General features: G+C 46.7%; 1 protein-coding gene across 1 annotated transcript in view; it reads left to right on the top strand.

Annotated features, from left to right (window-relative positions):
• The window catches only part of CAV1 (caveolin 1), a 58,003-nt gene that overhangs the window by 1,279 nt on the left and 31,333 nt on the right, over positions 1 to 25,391 (top strand). The window lies entirely within an intron of this gene.

Below are 25,391 nucleotides of genomic sequence, written 5' to 3'. Positions count from 1 at the left end.
TATGCCTGGAGCCATTTCAGAGCCTGGCTGTACTAACAGTTCCCTGCTTTTAACATATTCAGTGCTCCAGACCTCAAACCCCTTCACTTCTCATTAGCTAGTGCAGGGGTGTCAAAGTCCCTCCTGGAGGGCCGCAATCCAGTTGAGTTTTCAGGATTTCCCCAATGAGTAAGCAGGAGATCGATGAGCATACAATGAAAGCAGTGCATGCGAATAGATCTCATGCATATTCATTGGGGAAATCCTGAAAACCCGACTGGATTGCGGCCCTCCAGGAGGGACTTTGACACCCCTGAGCTAGTGAGTTTGAAATAATTTTTGTAAGGAAATGGAATGCACTCAGTTATCTTAGAAGGCACTTAAAGTTGATTGGAAAGACACTGGGTGAAGAAGGTAAATGAGGTCTGTGGGATAAGAACAGCTAACCTGTTGAAAGAGAACATTTCTTGCAGGAGCAAGGAGATCCAACATTTCATTTTCACTAGTAAAAGAGTATTCTGTACCTTCTTTGAGTAACAAAGCCAGTGGAACAGAATAATATTCTTTGCACACTGGCATCGTATTACCAAGATAATCGCTTGGACACCCGTCAAAGGCTTTTCTGAGAAATGCAGCCACGAAGGATCTTTCCTTCACCCACACTTCTGGACGCATTTTTTAAGTGCTGACATGACCTTAAAGTACGGTATTCAGCCCTCGAGCACGGTGTTTCACTGGCTGAGCGTGCACACCCAAAATGACCAGAAGTGGGCAGCAGTTGCATATAATGGTACAGAACCAGGATTCGAAACATCCAGTAACTGAGCAAAATTCAGTGACATCCATTCCATTCTAATGACTAAATTCTTCCGTCCTGTCTCAGAACCAAACTACAGGGAAGGAGAATGGAAGCGTCACTACAGTTTCTTACAGGGCAGTTTTTTGGGGTTTTTTTTAACTCCGTGCAGATGCTACACGTTGAGCACTCATTCTATAATGGCATCCGAGTGCCAAGATGTTGTTATAGAATACTAATGTAAACCCAAATTGGCATGCCTAAATTTAGGCATGATCATTTATGGCAGGTCATTGGCATGAATAAATGGGTGTGCCTAAGTGTACCATGCAAAGCATGCAAGGCGTAGTGGTCTCTAAGTTGTGCACATATGTCCACATCCCTTCGCATGTGCACTTCAAGGGCACCTTTTATGCACACTCAGGCATTCAAGGCACACAGTTATGGAATTGCCCTTTTAGTTTTTGCTTAAGTTTTTTGTGCACTTCCTTGTAGAGGCTAACGGTTTTGGGCAGAACTGAATCAACAATCAAAATTTGGCAGGAACTGAAGTCAAAACTGGAACCGTTGTGCCCCCGCCCCAGCAGTAAACAGGTCCCCCAGGGCTGCCTCCTCCCTAGCAGAAAGTGGGTTATCCCAGGCCACCACTCCCCATCCTGGCAGAAAGTGGGCCCCCTCAGACCACTTACCCCTGACTGCCTTTAGGCCCTACCTGGGCCTACCTTAAGAAGCTCTGGTGGTCTTATGTCTCTAGGGTAGGAACACAGTCCCTACTCGTTCCTTCCCAGGCCTGATGTGCAATCAAAATGGCTGCCACGACCTCCCAGGCAATATCCGCAGTCATGTTGACTACACAACCAGCATGGGCAGGAGCAAGTAGAGATTGCTCCTGTCCCAGTGAGGCCACTAGAACACCAGGGCATCTTAAGGTAGGCCTGGAGAGGGCCTATGGGTGGTCAACGGAGCGAAGAGTGATCACTGGGTGGGAGGCAGAGAGTGATCTCAGGGGGTGTTTAAGTTTTAGATGAAAATGCACTGGCTGAACCCAAATTTTGTGCTTGTTGTGGTGCCGCAGTTGAAGCCAAAACCGAAATCGAAATGCAGCCAGCCTCCACTTCCTTGCTGTGGTTGCTCATACGAATTCCGATGTTTTCTTTCTGCTTTCTGTTCCACTATATTGTATGGGGGGTTTTCTTATTTTATCTATTTGGGTAACATATCTGCTCTCCTGATTTCACATTTTATCTGGCTGTATGGTGTTCATATCTTGGACACATCAGAGCTTTAGTTACTTTTCTAATCTAATTAGGCCAACAGTTGGTAATAACCACCATAATTACATAGCTATTTATCTTCTAGAGGCCAATGTACTAAAGTGCTCCTAAATTTGTAAATACGAGTTAACATGCTAAAGTGGATACAAAGTTTTACTTTATTTTTTAATTTTGAAAAATGTAATTATAGTGCTTAGACTTTTCGGTTGTGCGACTTTTTCTTTTTTCCTAATTCAATTGTACTGAGTGACTGCAATGCAAAATTATGCAAAAGAGCTCATTAGCTATACACATATAGGGGGTCTTTTACTAAAGTGCACTAAATTTTGGGCTTCGTGTGCTTTAATGTAGGCTTGTTTTTTTGTTAAAATCCTACATTAAAGCACATGAAGCCCAAAATTTAATGCACTTTAGTAAAAGACCCCCTATATGTGTATAGCTAATGAGCTCTTTTGCATAATTTTGCATTGCAGTCACTCAGTACAATTGAATTAGGAAAAAAGAAAAAGTCGCACAACCGAAAAGTCTAAGCACTATAATTACATTTTTCAAAATTAAAAAATAAAGTAAAACTTTGTATCCAAAATAGGCCAGTATCTCACATCATCCCAGAAGTGCAAGCAGCAGTGCAGTGTGCTAAATCACTTTAGCATGTTAACTCGTATTTAAGGAGCACTTTAGTACATTGGCCTCTAGAAGATAAATAGCAGGTGTCAATAATCAAACCTATTTTTTGGACGCATTCAGGGACTTTTTAGACCTCTGAATGCTGCTGTGCACCCAGTCCTACAGGGGCGTATCTGGAGGAGTATTTAGGGTGGGATGTGGATCGATCTAGACATACCTCCTCTTCTAGCAGTTTCTAGCGCAGGGAACCGCGCTGAATGTCCCACGCTGCTTCTGACACTCATAGGAACTCTGTGAGCGTCGGGAGCAGCACAGGCCATTCAGCGCAGCTCTCTGCGCACTCTCTGCACTAAAAACCGCTAGCGTGGTTTCGTAGAAGAGGGGATTATATCATCCTGCAGGGATAATTGAAGGTTTTATGAGACTTCCTGGATGGAACTTATACGTTGTGACTTAGACAATGTAAAAACAGGTATAAGTGCCCAAAGGTAGAGATAAAGTAAAGACTCCCACACACTCTCCCAGTGTTCACTGACCCCCTCACACCCTTGAAAAGATTGGAATAATAACACATGTACCTATTTCCAGAACATCAGGAAAGCCTAGTAGAACTGCATATAGGTCTCTTAAATAGCCTGGGGGGAGTCTGTTGAACCATAGAGAGGAGGACCCAGGCCCATAAGCCACTCTAACCATTACATTCATAGTGGAAAATGTGAGCCCACCAAAAAAAATCCAAACCCTACTATACTACAATATAGGTGGCACCTGCAGCCATAAGGGCTATTGGGGTTCTAGACAGTGGGTTTGGGGGAGCACACCATATCTTATAAGGGAGCTCTGGTAAGATGTTTATGTGACACCCTTTATGTGAAGTTCACAGCATTGCCCTGTAAAGTGCCCCACTGCTCTGTTGCTATGTCTGGGTGGCCAGTCCATCACAATTCTGTCCCCTTCCACATCCAAATGGTCTTGTTCTAGGTGTTTGGAACTTAGACAATTTTTTGGTTGAAAATATGGTATAAAGATAGACATACTGGTGGTCTGGATGATCAACGGCCTGGACATCCAGATAGATGATTTTTGGAAAAAAAAAAACAAACAACTTAGATGCATTTTTCGAGAATGGACATTTTCCCACTCCTGTACCTTTTCAGATTGATAAATAAATTAATTTCCTTTTCTAAAACTTTTTGTAAACTTTTTTAATTGATCAAAAAATTCTGGTCTTCCCCTTGTACATATACTAAGCTGAAATCAACATTACTGATTGTACTCAGCATGCACACCGAGCTATATAACTTATCTTTGCTCTTTATCTTTTCTCTTGCGCTTTATGTTTTTTCTTGCGCCATTCGCTTAAAGGCCCAAACTGCAATGTTTGATAAAAATAAGATGGATTAAGAAGTATATAAAATTGGCTACGATAGAGTAGTAAAGGGTGTGTGTGGGGGAGGGGTGTCGATGAAACATAACCATTACCACATAAATTAAGGGTGAAAGTCATTATGATCCCTTTAGTGGTATTCTGAGACACTATCCCTCACATTTAAAAATTGACCTTCACCAATTTGTCTTTCTGTGGATCTGATTGTTTGGGCAGATTGATTTTTTTCACTTTATATATTGACAAATCTGAATGTGCCCAGATTTGCATGCATAACTTTAGTCGCATTGTTTAGAATCCAAGGGTTAGCACCTCCTATTTGGGAAGCAGTTGTGTTAACAGTGCATTAGTCAGCACGTGGCAACTCCAGAGTGTTAACTTTTGGGAGCATTTCACACCCATTTTCAATGCTCCACCTAGTAATACTTCCTAGCCAAAAATTCCATTTATATGTGATTTACTAATGGAGTATTTTTTTACTGCAAAGGCAGGTTAATGTATCTTTGCATTAGATGTTATAGCTTACATTAACAGTTAACACTGTAAAAGTAAAAGTGTCCCATAGTTAAATTACAGACAAACAAGTAGGGAAAGCATGCAAAGCATGGCTCATGCAATTCTTTCCAGCCTCCCCGCATGTGTTTGTGGGGTGTTAGTTTGTGCGCCTATATACATGTGTGCATGTCTGTATATTGATGTTGCCTGTGTTGGTATATGTGTGTGTATTTATCTCTGTTTTGAATATTTATCTGTTTTCTGTGTGTGTGTTTGAGAAGTAGCGTAAAGGGGGGGGGTGGTCAACCCCAGGCGCAGTCTTCCTCATGGTGCTGGCACCCCTCCTGCTCTCCACCCCCCCTCCCGCCGCACGTGTGCAGCCCTTCTCTTCCCACTCCTGTACCTTTTTAACTTTGGCACAAGCAGCCACGAAGTAGCTGCTCGCATCAGTTATGGCGCTCCCTCTGATGTCACTTCCGGGACACGCGCCTAGGAAGTGATGTCAGAGAGAGCGCAGAAGCTGACGCAAGCAGCTACTACGTGGCTGCTTATGCCTAAGATAAAAAAGTACGGGGAAGGGGGCGCGCAAGGAGGGGAGCAGGGAAGAGGGTGGGAGAGAGGTGCCACCATTCCGGGCGTTGCTCACCCTCGCTATGCCACTGTGTTTGAGTCTACTGGTGTATAGATAGATATAGATATTTGTGTTGATTTCCTCTGTAATTGGAATAGCTGAGTGAAGAGGGCAGTTTGAACGATGCAATTCCTTAATCATTCCATTACAGGGAATCAGTGATTGCAAAAATGCCAAGATGCTAGAGACTTTTTGGCCAGTCCTTGTTTTGAACTAACACCCCAAAGCAATGTACATAAGTCTGTACTGCCTGATCTTGCCCATTGCAATAAGTGCTGCAAGTCCCATAATGCACCAGGATGGGCTGGTCAGAAATCCAAGATTGCCCCAAAATCTCCAGCCTGGAATTAGGTAACTTGGAATCTCTTAAACGTGTGTACTGTAGATATTGGAACCTCTAGCTTGTCAAGGGCAGGGCAGTGGGGGTGGGGAGGGGGGTGGTCTTCCCCAGGTGCAGGGAATTGGAGGTGCTGGAGCAGTTGCGGGGCCATGATCTGCATGCGCACGGTTGTTGGCTCCAACCAACCCCTGTTCCCTCTGATGTCGACTTCCTGTTCCGGTGTGGGGGACCGGCAGAGATGACAGCCACATAGCGTGCGGACCAAGGCCTCGCAACCCTGCTGCCTAGAGGAGGAGGGGACTTCGCCCCGGGTAGCGAGCAAGCCAGGTGCACCACTGGTTCAAACTGTTTTTTGCCCCATAGAAATGTAATAGACCTTTTATGGGATAGAGGGCTTCATTTCTCTTCTCCCTTCAATCACATGTGGAAGTTGCACTTTTACAAAACAGGAAGTTCTTCCTGTTCAACTCCTTCTTTTATGACTATAGTTGCCTTCCAGAAGGTGAGGAGCAGCCTAGTGGTAGAACTGCTGCTTCAGCACCCTGAGGTTATGGGATTAATCCCAGTGTTGTTCCTTGTGACCCTGAGCAAGTCACTTAATCCTCCTTTGCCCCAGGTACAATAAAAGTACCTGTACACTTCTCCCTCCATATTCGCGGTGATTGGGGCTGGACTGAACCGCAAATACGTAAAAACTTATCATATGGTGTTTCAGCTTTCCCTGCCCTGCCTGCGGCCTCCTTCAAATTGAGCCCGGTGCCGCCATGACGGGTCTTCCTCAGCAGCTGAGAGAGAGGGCGGATGGTGGGCATGGGGAGCCAGGGGGTACCCTTTACCTGGTCGGAGGAAGCCATACTTACACTTTATCCACCAGCTCCCGCACTTTCCACATATTCAGCATGTCAGCAGCTTCCTCACAACGGGGAAGGACTGGCCTCTCCTGTCGCGGGTAGCGGCAGCTCAGGTAGAGGAGTGATGGCATCGCGGTAGGGGAGATGAGGCATCTTTCCTGCCACGATACATCACCCCCTCCCCCCCTCCCACACACACACACACAACATCGGGGCAAGAGGGAGCCCAAGCCCTCTTGCCACGGTGATCGTGCCCCCACTCCGCCGAGTATGATTGGGCCAGGAGGGAGCCCAAGCTCTCCCCTCCCGACTCAATACGGCCAGGAGGGAGCCCAAGCCGTCCTGGCCCTGGCGACCCCCTACCCCCAACCCCCAGTACAATATGGGCAGGAGAGATTCCAGGCCCTCCTGCCCTCGACACAACCCCCCTTCCCCCAATGACCGTCCCCCATTCCCCGTACCTTCAACATTGGCCGGACAGACGGGTGCCAAGCCCGCCCATCCAGCAGGCCAGCCGGGTCCAGAATGAGGCCGGATTGGCCCAGGCGACAGAAACCCCGCCCACAGGTGGGGCCTGAGGCACCTGGGTCAATCAGAATAGGCCTGGGAGCCTTAGGCCCCTCCTGTGGGCGGGGCCTTAGGCACATGTGCCCAACCCGGCTCCCTCCTGGCCATATCGAGACGGGGGAGGGTCGGCTCCCTCCTGGCCCGATCGTACTCGGCAGGGGGGGGGCACGATCGCCAGGGCAAGAGGGCTTGGGCTCCCTCTTGCCCCGATATCGTCGGGGGGTGCCGTGGCTGCTGCGGGGCAGGAGGGCTTGGGCTCCCTCTTGCCCCGATATCATCGGGGGTGCCGCGTCTGCCGCAGGGCAGGGGGGCTTGGGTTCCCTCCTGCCCCAATGTTGTGTGTGTGTGTGTGTGAGGGGGGGGGTTGGTGTGGATTCTGTAACCGGTGTTGTTTTTGACAGACACCGGTTACAAAATCCAGCTTTTAGGGGAAGGACTGGCTCCTCCTTCGCCTAAAAGCCCTTGTGTTAGACGTTTTGGGCTTATGCGTTTTTTTGGTTCATTATGGGGTATAAGTGTAGACGTCGTGGGGGTGTACTTGTAGACGTAGTGGTTGGCTGGGCGTTTAAACAGCTGAATGTAGAGGCCTGCCATTATCAAAACAAGGACGTTTGTTTTGGTTATGGACACATTCCCTGCTTCTGCTTTCAACGTTTAAGGCCTTAGGCCAAAAAGGGACTTAGACGGTTTTTTTGATTATGCCCTCTATGTGTTTAGTTTGTCAGTTATTTAATATGGCTTTCTCAATACAATCAACAATAGAAAATTGGAAGACTGAGTTAATGGTTTTCACAATAGAATTAATCACAAAGAAAATGAAATATAGGTCTGAATCACTAGAAATACATTGCCAGAGGTTATGGTAAGAGCAGATAGCATAGCTGGTTTTAATTTCCTGGAGGAAAAGTCCACAGACTGTTATTGAGAAAGACATGGGGGAAGCCACTGCTTGCCCTGAATCGGTAGCATGGAATAGTGCTACTCCTTTGGTTTTGGCCAAATACTAGTGACCTGGATTGGCCACCATGAAAACGGGCTACTGGGCTTGATGAACCATTGGTCTGACCCAGTAAGGCTATTCTTATGTTCTTATATTCTAGCAGGAATTGCGGAGGGATACATATGGACATTTGGCATTAGCTCCTAGCTTAGGCACAAGGTGGGAGCATAGGTGAACTGATACAATTCCCCCTGGGCTCAGATGTCTCAGGTCAGAAGTACCACGAAGTAGCCTGAATAAAGCTGCAGCCATATTGTGACACCAAACTATGTGTCTAATTGTGTCTTCATTGCTTGTATATATAATGTTTAGGTTAGATGGTGCCAATTAGTGAGGCAGAGCATTTCCCACTGCCTATGCTATTGAAATGTATTTTTATTGCTCTTGCCACTATGCCAAACTTTTATGTCATTATGTAAAATTTTCAGAGTTATTTTACCCCAGATAGACAGAAGAGACATTCTTGACTGCTTTTGTACTATTCTTTCAAATTTCCATTGCGTTGGAAAGAATAAAAATGAAACAGATGGTAAACTTCCACCTTAATAAATTGGTCTTCTCATGTGAAAAACAATGTTGACCCCTGGACAGTGAGGTACAGTCTTTCAGTAATCCTAGTCTTTCTAGAAAACAACGTATCTAGAAGTCTATAGATGCCATGGGTTAAAACCAGAACTGGTGAAATGAAGCCATGCAGTAATCCCTCTTGTTTAACAGACAGAAAATGAGAAATTGTAATGATTTTGTTTCTTCTGATGACTAGTTGTTAACATAAGAACTGCCATCTCCGGATCAGACCTTCGGTCCATCAAGTCCGGCGATCCGCACACTCGGAGGCCCAGCCAGGTGTACACCTAGCGTAATTTTAGTCACCCATATCCCTCTATGCCTCTCATAAGGAGATGTGCATCTAGTTTGCTTTTAAATCCTAGAACAGTGGATTCCGCAATAACCTCATCTGGGAGAGCATTCCAGGTGTCCACCACTCACTGCGTGAAGCAGAACTTCCTGATATTTCTCTTGGACTTATCCCCCCTCAGCTTCAGTCCATGTCCTCTTGTCTGTGTCACATTGGACATTGTAAATAACTTTTTTTCCTGCTCTATTTGGTCGATTCCTTTCAGTATTTTGAAAGTCTCGATCATATCCCCTCACAGTCTCCTCTTCACAAGGGAGAACAATCCCAGCCTCCTAAGTATTCCAAGTTCTCCATACCTTTTACTAGCTTTGTTGCTCGTCTCTGCACCCTCTTCAGCAGTTTTATATCCTTTTTTAGGTTGGGAGACCAATGTTGGATACAGTATTACAAGTGTGGTCTGACCATTGCTCTATAAAGCGGCATTCGCAGTGTTCCCGCTAAGCTGCGCTGGGGTGCGCTGGCGCTCAAAATATTACCTCGCAGCGCACAAGTTTCTCGTCACAGCGCACACAGTGTAGAGCACAGTTCTTCAACCGCCGGTCCGCAAACAAAATCTTGCCGGTCCGCGAAGGATTCGGTCCCCGCCGCAACGAAAAGCCGGCGTCAGCTGACTTGCAACTTCCTGTTGCAGTCGCTGTGCCGGGACTCCTGCCTTCGCCGGGACTCCTGCCTTCCACCGCGTTTGCCTCCTGCCTTGTCTCCGCACCTCCAGACCAGCAGCGGCAGCTGTGTATGCTTTTAACTTCGGCACAGAGCTGCCCCTAATCAATAGTTTAGCGCGGTTTCATAAGGCAGCCTCGGGGCCTTTGCTAGGCCGGCCCACATCGCATCATCGAAGCGGGCCGGCTATCAAAGGCCCCGAGGCTGCCTCATGAAACCGCGCTAAACTATTGATTAGGGGCAGCTCTGTGCCGAAGTTAAAAGCATACAGAGCTGCCGCTGTTGGTCTGAACTCTTGGGCCGCTGAAGGAGGGCAAAAAGCAGCTGTCCTGGAGGTTTCCCTTCCTCTCGCCTTTACAGGTTCCTTTTTTCCACCTTTTTTTTTTTCCTTCAAACGGCAACGGGCCCCAGCATCGACATCAATCAAGTAAGTTCCACTGTCAATCAAGCGGTTCTGCTCGGCCAAAGCTTCCCCTGTGACATGAGCCACCCTCAGGGGAAAGAAAGTGACCCACAAAGGTGAGGGGAAGGGGGGCAGATGATGGAAGTTGGGGGGGGAGAGAGAGAGAGAGAGAGAAGGGGCAGATGATGGAATGGAGGAGATGAGAGAGAGAGAGAAGGGGACAGATGATGGAAGTGAGAAGAAGGGAGAGAGAGCAGAAGGCAGATGGATGTCAGTTGAGAAGGGAGAGCAGATGCTGAATGGAAGTGGGGAAAGAACACATACTGGATGGAAGGAAGAGATAAATAAAGGGGGAAGAAAATAGTAAGATAATGGAGGGGTGAGGGAAAGGGGTGACAAGCTGTGTGTAGACACAGTGAAAAGAGGGAAACGGGACTAAATAGTAAGAAAGAATTTAATTTAGATGGAGGCAGAAAATAGAGAAGGAAGACCAGAGAAGAAAAGGGAAGAGAGAGCAGAGAATGATCAGATCTGAGTGGAGGAAATGAGAAGAGAGATATGCTAAAAACCACAGGGGGGAGGGAAGGATAGAGATGCCAGACCATGAGGGGAACAGAAGGAAGATGATGGATGCTAGACCAAATTGGGGGGTGGGGGGGGGCAGGAGGAGAGATGGCAGGGAAAGACAGACAGTGAATGGAAGGGGCAGATGCTGGACTGAAGAGACAGAGAAGGTTATCATGCTGCTGTACCGGGCCATGGTACGCCCTCACCTGGAGTACTGCGTCCAGCACTGGTACTTTAAGAAGGACACGGTACTACTCGAAAGGATCCAGAGAAGAGCAACTAAAATGGTTAAGGGGCTGGAGGAGTTGCCGTACAGCGAAAGATTAGAGAAACTGGGCCTCTTCTCCCTTGAGCAGAGGAGATTGAGAGGGGACATGATAGAAACATTCAAGGTACTGAAGGGAATAGACTTAGTAGCTAAGGCAGGGAGAACGAGAGGGCACTCTCTAAAGTTGAAAGGGGATAGATTCCATACAAACGTAAGGAAGTTCTGTGGTAGAAAGCAACATATTTATTTGGCTCATAACTTGCTGGCGCCCGATATTTTTAGCTCACAGTGAAAAAAGTTTGCTCACAACACCCGCCCGCTTAGAGGGAACACTAACCCTCTCTGATCTACTCGTGATTCCCTTCTTTATCATGCCTAACATTTTATTTGCTTTCTTTGCCGCTGCCACGCATTGTGCCGACGGCTTCAGGGTCCTATCTATCAGTACACCCAGGTCCTTTTCTTGTTCGCTCTTACCCAGAGTTGCACCTGACATTCTATACTCGTGTTCCTTGTTCTTTCTGCCTAAATGCATTACTTTGCACTTTTCCACATTAAATTTCATCTGCCATTACTCTGCCCATTTCTCTAACTGACACAAGTCACTCTGAAGTTCCTCGCTATCCTTCTGCGATCTGATTGCCCGGCATAGCTTTGTGTCATCTGCAAACTTGATGATCTCACTAGATGTTCCTTCTTCTAGGTCATTGATGAAAATATTAAATAAAATGGGCCCAAGTACCAAGCCCTTGTTGAAATAATCTGAGGTATTTGTTCCTTTTAAGCATGAAGGAAATCTTCCATATGGACAGCTGTATAAAGTCTATTTTAGGTGTTGTCCATTCCATTCCATTTAGGACAGAGCAAATGCTTGTTTGAAGGCCATCCATTTCATGGAATAACTGGCCTAACCCATCCCTAGTTTAGGAGTGCCTTTAACTACGTAGATGGGCCAGAAAGCCGTTTGCTATTTTATCTGAGTTTGGCGCTGTACCAGATGTTCATGTCAGAACAGTGCTTGTTGAAGTTGAGTCGCAAATCTCTAACTTCTTGCCAAGGTGCGCTTTCTCTCCATTACCATTTTTTATCACCAGGTGATTCAAAAAGAGGGCTGTTTTACTAATCTGAACTAGCTTAGTAGTTAATGCAGACTAAGATTAATGCAGCTGTGTACTGTCAGTTAATGAGGGGCTTGTGAGGCTAGTGCAAATGGGGTAGAAAAATGTATGAAGACGAGGCAGAGACTGGACAGGGAATGCGCTTTACGGTTGACACTTGCATGAACTCTTACAGTAGCAGATAACAACAGAGTGCAGTTAAAGTTACTTAAGTGTAGTTGACTATGGGCTCCTTTTACGAAGGCGTGTTAGCAGTTTAACGCATGTAATAGCGCCCGCTAAACCGCCGGCCGCACTAACCGCCTCCTCTTGAGCAGGCGGTAGTTTTTCGGCTTTCGCAGGGGTTAGCACATGATTAAAAGTCGCGCGTGCTAAAGCCGCTCATGCGGCTTCGTAAAAGGAGCCCTATATCTTATCAGTAGGTCATGTGTGGCATGAAAATTGTCTGAATTAATTTTATGGGAAGATGCTGGAAACACACCCAACTGTTCGCACAAACTTTGCAGATATGACTTAGTAATTCAAGCATCATAAGGTAACTGAGCGCCCTGCCTCAGGCCTGCCCAGTTCTACCTAGCTCCGCCTTGTTACACCCAAGTCATGCCCTGTTCCGCCCCAGCCTCGCCCCCCCTGCCCTGCCCACCCCCCCCCCAACCTATTTTCGTCCTCAGGACCACGTTGGGAGGGCATCGGCGCATGCGTGGATGAAACACAATGATATCATGTGTGCATGCATGTGACGTCGCCACATTGCATCCATGCATGCACCGATGCCCTCCCGTTGCGGTCCTGAGGTGGAAGCTTTTCAAAACCCAGCTTCTATGTTCAGTTTAAGGGTATTAATAGAGACGTGTTACTCATTTTATCTATTGATTCTATTGTAATTATGTATGGTTTATATTTTTATGGTCATTTGTTATTTCCTATAATACTGTATTTTTGCCATTACTGTGCATCACTTTCAGTCTCATGCAATAGGGCAGTCATATTCACTTCTAGTCCCTTAGGGAGGAAGTTATTGATCACATTCTACCAAAATTGTGTCAACTTTATCGGTTGCCAGTGGCTTTTCAGCTACAATTCATATCGTCATACAAATTTTCCAAAGCATATTTCTATTGGCACTTGCTTGTCACAGGCCACAATCCAGCTACATGAGCCAGTCCGAGAAATGAGATCTGGAATTTCTTGTGCCTAAAAGGGAAGTACATAGACCATTATTGAGATGGTTTGGGGAAATCCACTGCTTATTCTTAGGATAAGCAGTATAAAATCTGCTTTACCACTTGGGACCTAGCTAGGCACTTGGGACCTGGGTTGGCCACTGTTGGAAACAGGATACTGGGCTTAATGGACCTTCAGTCTGTCCCAGTATGGTAATTCTTTTGTGGGCCCATGGCTGTGGAATAGCTTGCCAGGGTATGTTCACTTCTGCACCTCACAATGACCATTCAAAAAGGTTTTGAAAACCTATTTATTTACAGATGCATTTCCATGTATATGAGAGTGGCTACTTTGGTCTGTTTCTTGAGATTGCTCAAGTATTTGCCTTTCCTTAGTGCAACCATGAGTGTTAGATAGGATGTGGGGAATTTGTCTGTTTTATTATGGATGTTTTATTATGAGCCACTTTGGTTTAATTGACATACAGTATTGTAAATAAATAAAATGGATTGAGGTTTTCAGGATATAAATATGCATGAAATTATTCAATAAAGGGAAGGTAGGATACATGCAAATATTCATTATAGGCCATTCATGCAATTGGATCTCATGCACATTCATTATAGACATCCTGAAAACCTAAATAGGTCGTAACCCATACACATACACACATGACTTAAATAGAAATAATTCTAGAATGTTCTTACAATTAGGTCAATAGTTAACGACTAAGTAAGGCTCTACACACAATCAGTTTACAATTTCATTTTTCTTATTAATAAAAAAATATGAAGTTGAATAGGGTCATAAAAATATATATTTAGCTCAAGGACTGTTGTATTTAGCAGGAAATCTCGATGAAAATTCAGCTTCAAGATCAATAACAGCCTGACACATAGTTAGAAATACAGTGGTGCCTCGCATAACGGACGCCTCGCACAGCGAACGCTGCGCACAACGAACTTTATGTCTTGATTCGTACAACGAACTTCGTTTCACACAACGAAGTCGCCCGAGCTGCATCCTTCCGCGCAGGCACTGCGCTTAACTGCCCTCTCTCCGCCTGGCTCCCTCTTGCCCCCCCCCCCGACTCCCCGACACGATCGGGGCAAGAGGGAGCCCAAGCCCTCTTGCCCCCCCCGACTCCCCGACACGATCGGGGCAAGAGGGAGCCCAAGCCCTCTTGCCCCCCCGACTCCCCGACACGATCGGGGCAAGAGGGAGCTCAAGCCCTCTTGCCCCCCCGACTCCCCGACACGATCGGGGCAAGAGGGAGCTCAAGCCCTCTTGCCCCCCCGACTCCCCGACACGATCGGGGCAAGAGGGAGCCCAAGCCCTCTTGCCCCCCCGACACGATCGGGGCAAGAGGGAGCTCAAGCCCTCTTGCCCCCCCGACTCCCCGACACGATCGGGGCAAGAGGGAGCCCAAGCCCTCTTGCCCCCCCGACTCCCCGACACGATCGGGCCAGGAGGGAGCCCAAGTCCTCCTGGCCACGGCGACCCCCTAACCCCACCCTGCACTACATTACGGGCAGGAGGGATCCCAGGCCCTCCTGCCCTCGACGCAAACCCCCCCTCCCCCCAACGACCGCCCCCCCCCCAAGAACCTCCGACCGCCCCCCAGCCGACCCGCGACCCCCCTGGCCGACCCCCACGACACCCCCAACCCCCTTCCCCGTACCTTTCTGTAGTTGGCCGGACAGACGGGAGCCAAACCCGCCTGTCCGGCAGGCAGCCAACGACGGAATGAGGCCGGATTGGCCCATCCGTCCCAAAGCTCCGCCTACTGGTGGGGCCTAAGGCGCCTGGGCCAATCAGAATAGGCCCGGGAGCCTTAGGTCCCTCCTGGGGGCGGGGCCTGAGGCACATGGGCCCAACCCGACCATGTGCCTCAGGCCCTGCCCCCAGGAGGGACCTAAGGCTCCCGGGCCTATTCTGATTGGCCCAGGCGCCTTAGGCCCCACCAGTAGGCGGAGCTTTGAGACGGATGGGCCAATCCGGCCTCATTCCGTCGTTGGCTGCCTGCCGGACAGGCGGGTTTGGCTCCCGTCTGTCTGGCCCACTAAACAAAGGTACGGGGAAGGGGGGTGGGGGTGTCGTGGGGGTCGGCCAGGGGGGTCGCGGGTCGGCTGGGGGGGGGCGGTCGTGGGGGGGAGGGGGGTTTGCGTCGAGGGCAGGAGGGCCTGGGATCCCTCCTGCCCGTAATGTAGTGCAGGGTGGGGTTAGGGGGTCGCCGTGGCCAGGAGGACTTGGGCTCCCTCCTGGCCCGATATTGTCGGGGAGTTGGGGAATCGGCGGGGCAAGAGGGCTTGGGCTCCCTCTTGCCCCGATCGTGTCGGGGAGTCGGGGGGGCAAGAGGGCTTGGGCTCCCTCTTGCCCCGATCGAGTCGGGGGGCAAGAGGGCTTGGGCTCCTTCTTGCCCCGATCGTGTCGGGGAGTCGGGGGGGCAAGAGGGCTTGGGCTCCCTCTTGCCCCGATCGTGTCGGGGAGTCGGGGGGCAAGAGGGCTTGGGCCCCCTCTTGCCCCGATCGTGTCGGGGAGTCGGGGGGGCAAGAGGGCTTGAGCTCCCTCTTGCCCCGATCGTGTCGGGGGTGCCAAGGACCACACGGAGTCACCCACCGTACCACCCGATTCGGGTAAGCGCAGGTATCGGTGGGTGGCTTATTTGCGGGGGGGTGCCTTATTTTACATTTTTTTCTAAAAAGGGGGGGCTGTCTTATTTGATGGCCCTGCCTTATCATCGGGGAAACACGGTAGAAAAAAAAAAAAATGAACAGTTAAGTCCCAGTTTTTGCCGCTGAGACTCTGCCCTCTCTCACTGTAAAATTAGACTCTACTTAGTCTGTCTTTAAATTTAAAAAATGTGTGTTGTTTTAAAAAACAATTATGTTTTTAGATGTATCTAAATAAAAATAATAACCAAAAATTTATCTTTTTTTATGTCATCTTAGCATATTTTATGCTGCAGAACGAATTATTTTTTTTTACATGTATTCCTATGGGAAAACGCGTTTCACATAACGAACGTTTCACATAACAAACTTGCTCCTGGAACCAATTAAGTTCGTTGTGTGAGGCACCACTGTATTCTTCTTTGTGCATGTGAGAACAATGCTTTCTCTTTGTCAGGACTTTTTAAAATTATTTTTTTTGTATCTAATCCAATCACCTAACAGTACCTAAAAAGTTACAATAATTCTGCAATAGCAGTAGTCATATCCACACAGCTTCCCACCAGCCCCCATCTCTAACCGGAGTCAATATTTTAGGAGTCTGCACCACAGAGCTATTTTATGTCCACTTGGTACAGGAATAGTGCATTCTGGGTATAATAAGCGTCCATAACAGTAGGCAGTAATTCTTAGCTATTGTAAGAGGTTCTAGTAAATAATTTCTGAAACTGCTGGGATACTCCCATGTTGGACCAGTTGCAAGAGAAATCTCTATACAAAGCAGGCTCATGACTCAGTTTTCCTCCACAAAGAGGAAGGGAGGGACAATAAAATTCCTAAAAATATACATGTGCTATAGTGCTCATTTTCGATGGAGGTAAGTTTCTCAGGAAACCAAGGATTTGCTGGGGGGGGGGGGGCAGATACCGCTTTTTCCTTTATTATCGGTCCATAAAGGATAAAGAAGATGGTGGGAAATAATTTTGCTGGTTTCAGAGAAGGTAAAGCTCCATTAGAGGATTTTCTAAGTTTTATGCTGTTCCATGTGAGTTCAGGGGATGCAAGAACATCTAGGCCTGTTTCATTTGCTTCTTTGACACAGTGTCAGGAGACTAGCACAGCCACATGGAAAGTAAGCAGGAGTAAATCAACTGTGAAAGATAAATGGTTGGACAGAGAAGGAAGAAACTGCTCTGCAAGCAGCTCTTTAAAAGGCTTCACTGTTGACTGTGTTGAAAAAAAATTTCCCACAGCAAGTTTTAAAAATAACCTTAGGTTGTATGTGATGCAGAGAAGGAGCTGGTTTGGGCTGAGGGGCAAAAAGTCTCCCAGCAAACTCTGTCTGAATATAGACGGAGCCTCTTTTCCAAAGGGTTGGTTGGTTCTAGGATAAAAGGTTTCCATTTCTTTCAAGGATGTTTCTGATAAATTAAAACTGACGTGACATTAGAAAAATGTCTTGCAGTGAATTCATTCTTAATTACTGCATTCTTATAAACCAGTCAGTTTTTCAGACTATCATTAATGAATATGCATGAGAGACATTTGAATGCATTGTTTCTACTGCAGCCAAATATATCTCATGCATATAGGTAGGGATATGCCGACAATCAAGTTGGTGAGGTCCTCCACAGTTGCAGTTTGACATCGCTATGAGAGTATCAGGGATCCCAGAGCATCAGTATTTGCTAAACCCTTCCAAGTTATTGACATTCCTGCTTCCTGGCTATGGTTCCTGAATGTGATTTTAATCTTATTCATAGGTCTCCTCTCTTTTTTTTTTAATATTTAGCATATTTTTTACAGCATGCATTTATTTATTTGTTTTAGGGATTTATATACCGCCTATCAAGGTTATCTAAGCGGTTTACAATCAGGTTTACAAGCATTTTCCCTATCAGTCTTGGTGGACTCACAATCTACCTAACGTACCTGGGGCAATGGAGGATTGAGTGACTTGCCCAGGGTCACAAGGAGCTGTGTGGGATTTGAACCCACAACCTCAGGGTGCTGAGGTTGTAGTTCTAACACCTAGGCCATTCCTTCCTATGTAAATCAAAGATTCTACTGGTGACTAAGATAAGAGATATATGAAACTGATTTGACATTCAACTAAACCATTTCAACCTTGTTCATATTTGATAAGCCCAGATCTTAGGAAATTCACAGATGACCCACAGGAATCCAGTGATCCCACAGATAGCCATGCAGCATTTTGAGTGGATCCCCTAGGATATTTTTTGCTGGTTTAATGCGGATTTTGTCAAAACAACTACAGTTAAAAGAGGAAGAGGTTACAACTAATATGATTCATGGGCTCAATCCATGGCTTCCGATATTCCCAATGGACCACTGGTCAGAGCAGCTGCTTCAGTACACTGAGGTAATGGCGTACCAAGGGCGGGATGGGAGGCGGACCACCCAGGGTGCATGCCCTAGGGGGTGCACAGCCAGCCGGATCTGGAACCTCCTGGGACCTGCACTTCAGCGCGGCTGCCAGTCCACCCCCCGCGGCCAAGAAAAAGGCTAAGAAGCTGGCAGGAGCAGCAAAAGCGTCCTTTAAGGAACACCCTCCTGATCTGGCTCTATCCTTCCCCCTTCGTGACACCACCAAACAGCATTCTCAGCCATTGGTCGACCTTGCCTGGGCGCTGTGACCCAGGCAAGGTCGACCAATGGCTGAGAACGCTGTCCATTGGCGTCATGAAGGGAGCGGGATAGAACCAGATGAGGAGGGTTTCCTTAAAGGACGATTTCACTGCTCCCACCAGCTTCTTAGCCTTTTTCGAACCATAGCAGTGGTGTACCAAGGGGGGTCAAAAAAATGATGGGCCGGGGAAGGGGGTCAAAAAATGATGGGCCAGGAGGAGGGTGTAAAAAATTATTGGCCCTGGGTGTCACATACCCTAGGTACACGCTGGTAATCCAGATGTGATGGAAAAACCAACACTGAATGTGAAGATGTCCAAAAATGTAAGACAGGAACAGCATAGACCTAACTCAATCCAAAAAATGAAGGAAAAAGCCTCAGAAAGGGCCCTCCCACCTCACCAAAACGGCTCAAAGAGGTGGTCGAGCGTTCACCTCACTGGCAAAAAAACCTTCATTGTGTGATAAAGTCTTATGCTGTGCTGTAATGTGCCAACGGAAATTAAAAATAGGGGAAATGTTCCACTTATCTTCACTGATCGGTACACCTGTCTTACATTTTTGGACATCTTCACATTCAGTGTTGAAAGTGTTTACTCTAACATACCCTAGGTACGCCACTGCCCTGAGGTTAGAGAATGATATGGGGACAGATTTGTCCCCATCCCCATGGGATCTATCTCCATCCTTGTCCCATCCCTGCAAGCTCTGTCCTCGTCTGCACTTTAAAATCATAAGTGTTTGAGGCTTGTGCTGATGAGGATAGAGCTTGCAGAGATGGGAGAAAATGGAGATAGATCCCGTGGGGATAGGGACAAAATTGTCCCCATATCATTCTCTGAGTTCAGTTCCCACTGCAGCTCCTTGTATCTCTGGGCAAGTCACTTAACACTTCATTGTCCCAGGTACAAATAAGTACCTGTCTGAAAAAAAAAAAAAGTAAACTCCTTTCATCGTTTAACACATAGAAAAAGCAGTATACAAACCCTAACCCCTTTACCCTTCTTATCCTTTCTCCCTCCTCCCAGTTTAAAAATAAATTCTAGGCTGGCTCTATAGCTCAGTCAAGCAATTGCAAACTGTCTGACTAAAGTCCCTGGTTCAAATCCATTGTTAATTAAAGCAGGTGAAGATCATGGTACAAACTTAGAGTCTCTTTTACAGAGCTGCAATAGCGATTCTTACATGACAAATGCGATACAGTCCATTCAGTTCCGATGGGATTTCAGTTCCGATGGGATGCATGCTGGGACTCACTACTGCAGCTTTGTAAAAGGGGCCCTTAAGTTCTTGAAAAGGAAGGAAGGTAGGCCTTTTCATGCACCCGCAGCAACCCCTGCTGCCACAAAAGCAGTACTACAGGTGACTTCTCTCTTGACTCAGCAATAGCAGCCTTAAGCAATTCCAAACCAGGCTGAGTGTTTGAATCACACAATTTATGGGCCTCAGGATTTAGTGACACCAATGTTTTGTATTATCAATATTGCATGGCTTATATTCCACCAGTGTTGCAATGCCCACATTACCCCTCTCCTCAAGTGACTTCATTGGCTCCCTATCTGTTTCTGTATGCAGTTCAAACTCCTCTTACTGACCAAGTGTATTTGCTCTGCAGCTCCACATTTCTTCAGTATCTCTTTTCTCCCCACGCTCCCTTGGGCACTCCGCTCATCGGAAAAGGCTCTCTTATCTGTATCCTTCTCCTCTATGGCCAACTCCATCCCTTCTGCTTTGCTGCATCGTATGCCTGTAACAAACTACCTAACTTGGTACGTCAAGCTCCCTCTCTGGCAGTATTCGAATCCAGACTCAAAGCCCACTTCTTTGAAGCTGCTTTCAATTCCAAATCCAGCCCACCTTCTAAGCACCAATATCTGTTTTATCATTCCCTCTGTAATTCCCCCCACCTGAGCATTGTGTATTAATGCACCTTCTTGTCCAGTTTGCCTATCTTGACTAGATTGTAAACTCTTTTGATCAGGGACTGTCTCTTCTACGTTTTGATGTACAGCGCTGTGTATGTACAGAAATGATAAGTAGAAGCAGTAGTGAGACACTTCCATTGCAGTTTGATGAACAGTATAACATGAATTTGAAGCTGGAAATGTCCAGCTGGCCTGTAGGCAGGGCTGGAATAAAGGGTAGGCCCAGTAGGCACTTGTCTCGGGCCTGAAAATATCTGGGGGGCCCCAGGGCCGTCATTAGAGGGGGAGCAAACAGGGCAGGGGCCCCCGACTGCCTGGTGAGGTCAGCTTACCTCCCTTCCACTCCCTTGCTACCCTCTTGCTGACCGCCTGCAAGCGAACTGAACCCAGGCCGCGGGGCTGTAACACTGTGCGCGCCATCTTCCCTTCTCCTCCGAAACAGGAAGTTACATCATTCCTGTTTTGGAGGAGAAGGGAAGCCAGTACATGCAGTGTTAGAGTCCCCCCTCCCCCCCGCCTGCACTCACCGGCTTCCCTACTCATTAAGTCATGACATGGAGGGGGGGTTAAGGTGTCTCGGGGGGAGGAAGGCTCCGGACCCCCGCAGATGGCAGCCAACTGTAACTAAAGGAGAAGCGGATTTTACGATAAATATGGCCAAAGACATTCTGGGAGATGCGAGTCTGCACTTCGAGGAGTTGAACAAATTACAGATTTTGGATCCAGATGTTGCACAGCAAACAACAGAACTCAAAGAAGAATGCAGGGAGTTCGTGGACAAAATAGGGCAGTTTCAAAAAATAGTCGGGGGCTTAATTGAACCTAGTGGACATGTGTGCCTAGGGGCCCTCGACAAATTAATCATGCCCTGCCTGTAGGCCATTAAGGGGCTCTTACTAAAGTGAAGTAGAATCTGGGCTTAAAATGTTCTAAAGCGGCATTTTCCCATATGCTAAGCCCAGATTTAATGTGGCATTTCTTTTTTTTTTTTTTTGTGGTAAGTCATGCACTAATGTTGTTAACAGCTAGAACCTACAAAAAATTATCGTAAAAGCATAAACTGAAAGAGACACAGGACCCTTGCTCCTAAAAAAGTTCATCCCAGTTATGAATAAGTATTCTGGAATCACACAGCCCCCCACCCCCCTCCCCCCTCCAAATTTCACAACCAGAGTTCCAAGGATGTTATCTCCTCAAACAGCCCACTATATATAAAATCTGTCCTTCACTGAAATGAGTTTGGCACCATGCTAAGGAGTCTTGCCCTGGGCCTGACATTCCTAAGGCCACCTTGTGACACTCAGACATCCAGCTGGGGGAGGGAGAGATTAAAAATATGGAGAAATGGAAGAGCCCTATTATGCCAAATCTACACTTCTGCAGATCCAACAATGTACATACTTTACATGTGCGAGGGATCATGAGGTTCTAATAGGGGCCCCTGTTTACTTAGCAATAGTGATGGGAATCAATATGAAGATGGAACTCTTGAAAATAAAATCATTTTCCCTGCCTTTGTTGTCTGGTGATTTCATGAGTCTCTGGTTGCATTTCCAATATTTATTTATTTCTGCCTTCTGAATGCTTCCTCTCCTCCGGATCCCATTCCCTTCCCCAACCAACATTTCTCTCTGTCTCTCCATGAATCCAACTTTTCTTCCTCTCTCCTCCACCCCTATTGGCAATATGTTTCCCTCTCTCTCTCTCAGTGTCCATCTGTCTTGAAAGATCCAGGCATCTCTCCCACCCTCTCTTCTGCCACATCCAACATTTCTCTCATCCCCCGGATCACATGCAGCATTTTTCACCACTGCCACCAGCCCCATGCCCATTTCTCCTTCTAATACCCCTCTCCATCACAATGTCACATTTCTCCCTCCATCACTATGTCCAACATTCCTCCCCCTTGCATCCCCTTCAATCTGCCCTCTCCACCACTATATCCAACATTTCTCCCTCTCATCCTTCTATTCCCCATGCATCTCTACCTCACTACTCTTCCTATGCCCAATTTTCCTTTCTTCATTTCCCCATGTGCACCATCTCTCACTCGCATACTCATGCCCATCAATTCTCACTTTCTATTCCCTCCCTCCTATGTCCCAAGTTAGTGCCTCCATGTGTCGAGTATGTGCCCCCTCTCCCTCCTCCCCTCCTTTCCGAAGCTGACCCGTTCACAGAAGCCACATGCGCCGCCGGGGATCCCTGCCTGCCCCCCTGCAGAAGCTGCTGCTACCCGGGATGCCTCCCGCCCGCTGCACCACCCCCCACCTCCAAAGCCAACCCTGCCACCAAGCCAGAGCCAACATGCTCCATCGCCCTCCCCCCCAGCAGCAACTCCATGCAGGGACGGGCCACGACGGCATGTGCAGTGACTCACACACTGCACACGGCTGGCTCACAAGCTTTCCTCTGATATCAATTCTGATGTCAGAGAAAAGGTTCCAAGCCAGCCAGGCAGCAATTGGCTGGCCAGGAACCTTCTCTCCAACATCAGAATTGATGTCAGGGGGAAGGCTTGTGGGTCGGCCACATGTAGCATTTGAGTCGCTGCATGGCTGCACGTGCTGTGGCCCATCCCTACATGGAGTTGCTGCTGGGGGGGGGGGGGTGATGGAGCATATTGGCTCTGGCTTGGTGGCAGGGTCAGCTTCGGTGGGGGGGGGATCCCCGGCAGTGGCAGCTTCAGCAGGGGGCAGGCAGGGATCTCCGGCGGGCGGGAGGGAGGGATCCCTGGTGGCGGCCAGGCCAAGTACCAAAACAGGCAGCCTACGTACCCCCAAGGGTATGTGTACCGTGTGTTGAGAAACATTGCTCTAATGCACTAGATAAAGATACTGAACTAACTGTGGAAAGCTTTACTGTCTCTTTGTGGAAGATCAGGCTTCAACTTGTACTATAAAATATTCAAGATCAAACATTTTTAGACCATAATACAGGCAAGGAACTGTCAAAACATTAATTATGTGAATGTTCAGTTGCAGAGTCAGAAATTGATCCTCATCAAAGCCCTTTTGTTTACTGGACGCACTCCAAGAATAATGAAACCCTTCTGCAGCGACATCCTGTTTAACATACAATTCAATGCAAGCTCTCCAATGCCTTTGTTTTCTGTGTTATTCTAATACTAATCTCAGTCTGACCCTCCTTTTGTGATAAATTATAATCCCAAATGTAAAAAAATTCTCAAAAGGGAAATTTAGAGGCCCTTTTACTAAAGTGCATTAGAATTTCCACTTAATGTGCTTAAATAAGAACATAAGCATCGCCTCTGCTGAGTCAGAGCATGGGTCCATCACGCCCAGCAGTCCGCTCCCCTCAGGTCCCTGACCTGTAAGTGATCTCTTTACCTAAAACATTTCATTCCCTAATAATCTGATATCCTATATATAAACCATCTAACTATGCAAGAGATCAATGCATTCCAAGTGCAAGTTTACTTTAAATATTAAGTTTGTTCCCTTTTATATCATTACTGAAGTAGGCCGCTGTTTAGGCCTACCTCAAAGGAGCCCTCACACGCTATATACTGGTTTCAATAAGTATGTATTTATTTAGCCAATCAATAACAGCTTACAGAAATAAATCATTTAGCATATAGCGTAACAGAAGGTGATCTTGAGGCCTGAGGATCCTCTGATGTCTGTTCTGCTTACTTCCTCCTAAAGGCCTGATTTTATACATTTCTTGGTGGCCAACACCACGTTGGCCTAAATCACCTGATACATCTTTATTGGCTATTTTCCTATGCATCACTACCTAACTAAACTCATTTATTGGCTGGTTTACTTGCGTCATGTTATACGTTTGCTCTGTTTACCGTAAGACCTAACCTTTTCCCGTAAATGCCTCTTCCCTATACCATATAAGCAATTCCGAGCATCAAACCCCCTCCCAGCTGTGGTGTCCTAACACATTTCTGGCATCTGGTGTTAGATGATAATTCTTGAGAATTCTATCTTCTGACCATGGGCTGTGTTCATCTTTGCATGATATCCGGCTGGGTGCAGCCCTAATGCCAAACCTCAGCATTAGGACCTGTTATTTTCTCTCAAGTTTCACTGACACAGTAGCTAACTTAGCTTAAAGACAGGGTATTTCCCCATCCTTGTATGCCTTCTGGTAAATGGTGTGAAATATCTTTTCACAGTTAATCTACTGTTTTTATCAGCTGCAGAGATAGATATCAGTTGCAAGGAGAGAGAGAGAGAGAAAAGTTTCTGTGAGCTCTGGTTTCTTTTTATCCTACTTCACCTGTTCTATATCAGGACTTACAAGGATTTTTCCATACCAGAATTTTCCATGATCTTTCTTCTTTCCATCTCCCTCCTCCTCTCATTACGTGATTGAAAAATTGACGCCAAAAGAATGTAAATGGCGCTCTGAGATGGGCACTAGTTATAGATTATGCTTAGCACTGGGATCCATGGCAATGTTTTAGGCATGGGGATTTACATTAACTGAAACTTGGTGTAATTCCCCACACCTAATTTAGGTTCGGATCAAGTGTATTCTGCAACTGTGCACAAATCTTGGAATGCCCATGACCCACTCATGCCCTTCCCAATGGCCATACTCCCTTTTTCAGATCCATGCACTAGAATTTTTGCATCCCTCTTTATAGAATACGCCTAAAAAAATGCATGTGTAAATTCTAATTATTGCCAATTCGTACCATTAATTGATTGTTACTGCCCAATTACTGGTGCTGATTGGCTTGTAATTCAATTAAGATGCGCAAACTGGGCATATACCCAAATTGGCATGCGCAACTCAAAGTGCCAGCTTCAGGTAGGATATTTTTTTCTTTATCTTTTGTGGGTGTTCCTTTCCTTTTCTGACGTAATTTTGTAAACTGCTTTGAGAGTACTCTCGTATGGCAGTATATCAAGTCCTTTTAAACAATAAACATTATATAGAATCCGGGGTTAGCTGGTTAATGCAAAGTTAATATGGGAGCAGGTACTATACACTAATAGGAACAATAACCTGCAATAAAAAATTATGGGAACTTCACTTGATGTAGTGTTAGTTATAGAACACATATGGGCTCGGTCATGGGTGTGTTAACTTAGCTGATTACACATGAGTAGCTGTTT

This window comes from Geotrypetes seraphini, chromosome 9 (genome assembly GCF_902459505.1).
Source record: "Geotrypetes seraphini chromosome 9, aGeoSer1.1, whole genome shotgun sequence".
Classification (NCBI taxonomy): Eukaryota; Metazoa; Chordata; class Amphibia; order Gymnophiona; family Dermophiidae; genus Geotrypetes; species Geotrypetes seraphini.
Note: the sequence above shows the minus strand (reverse complement) of the source record. Positions and strands in the feature narration are given on the sequence as shown.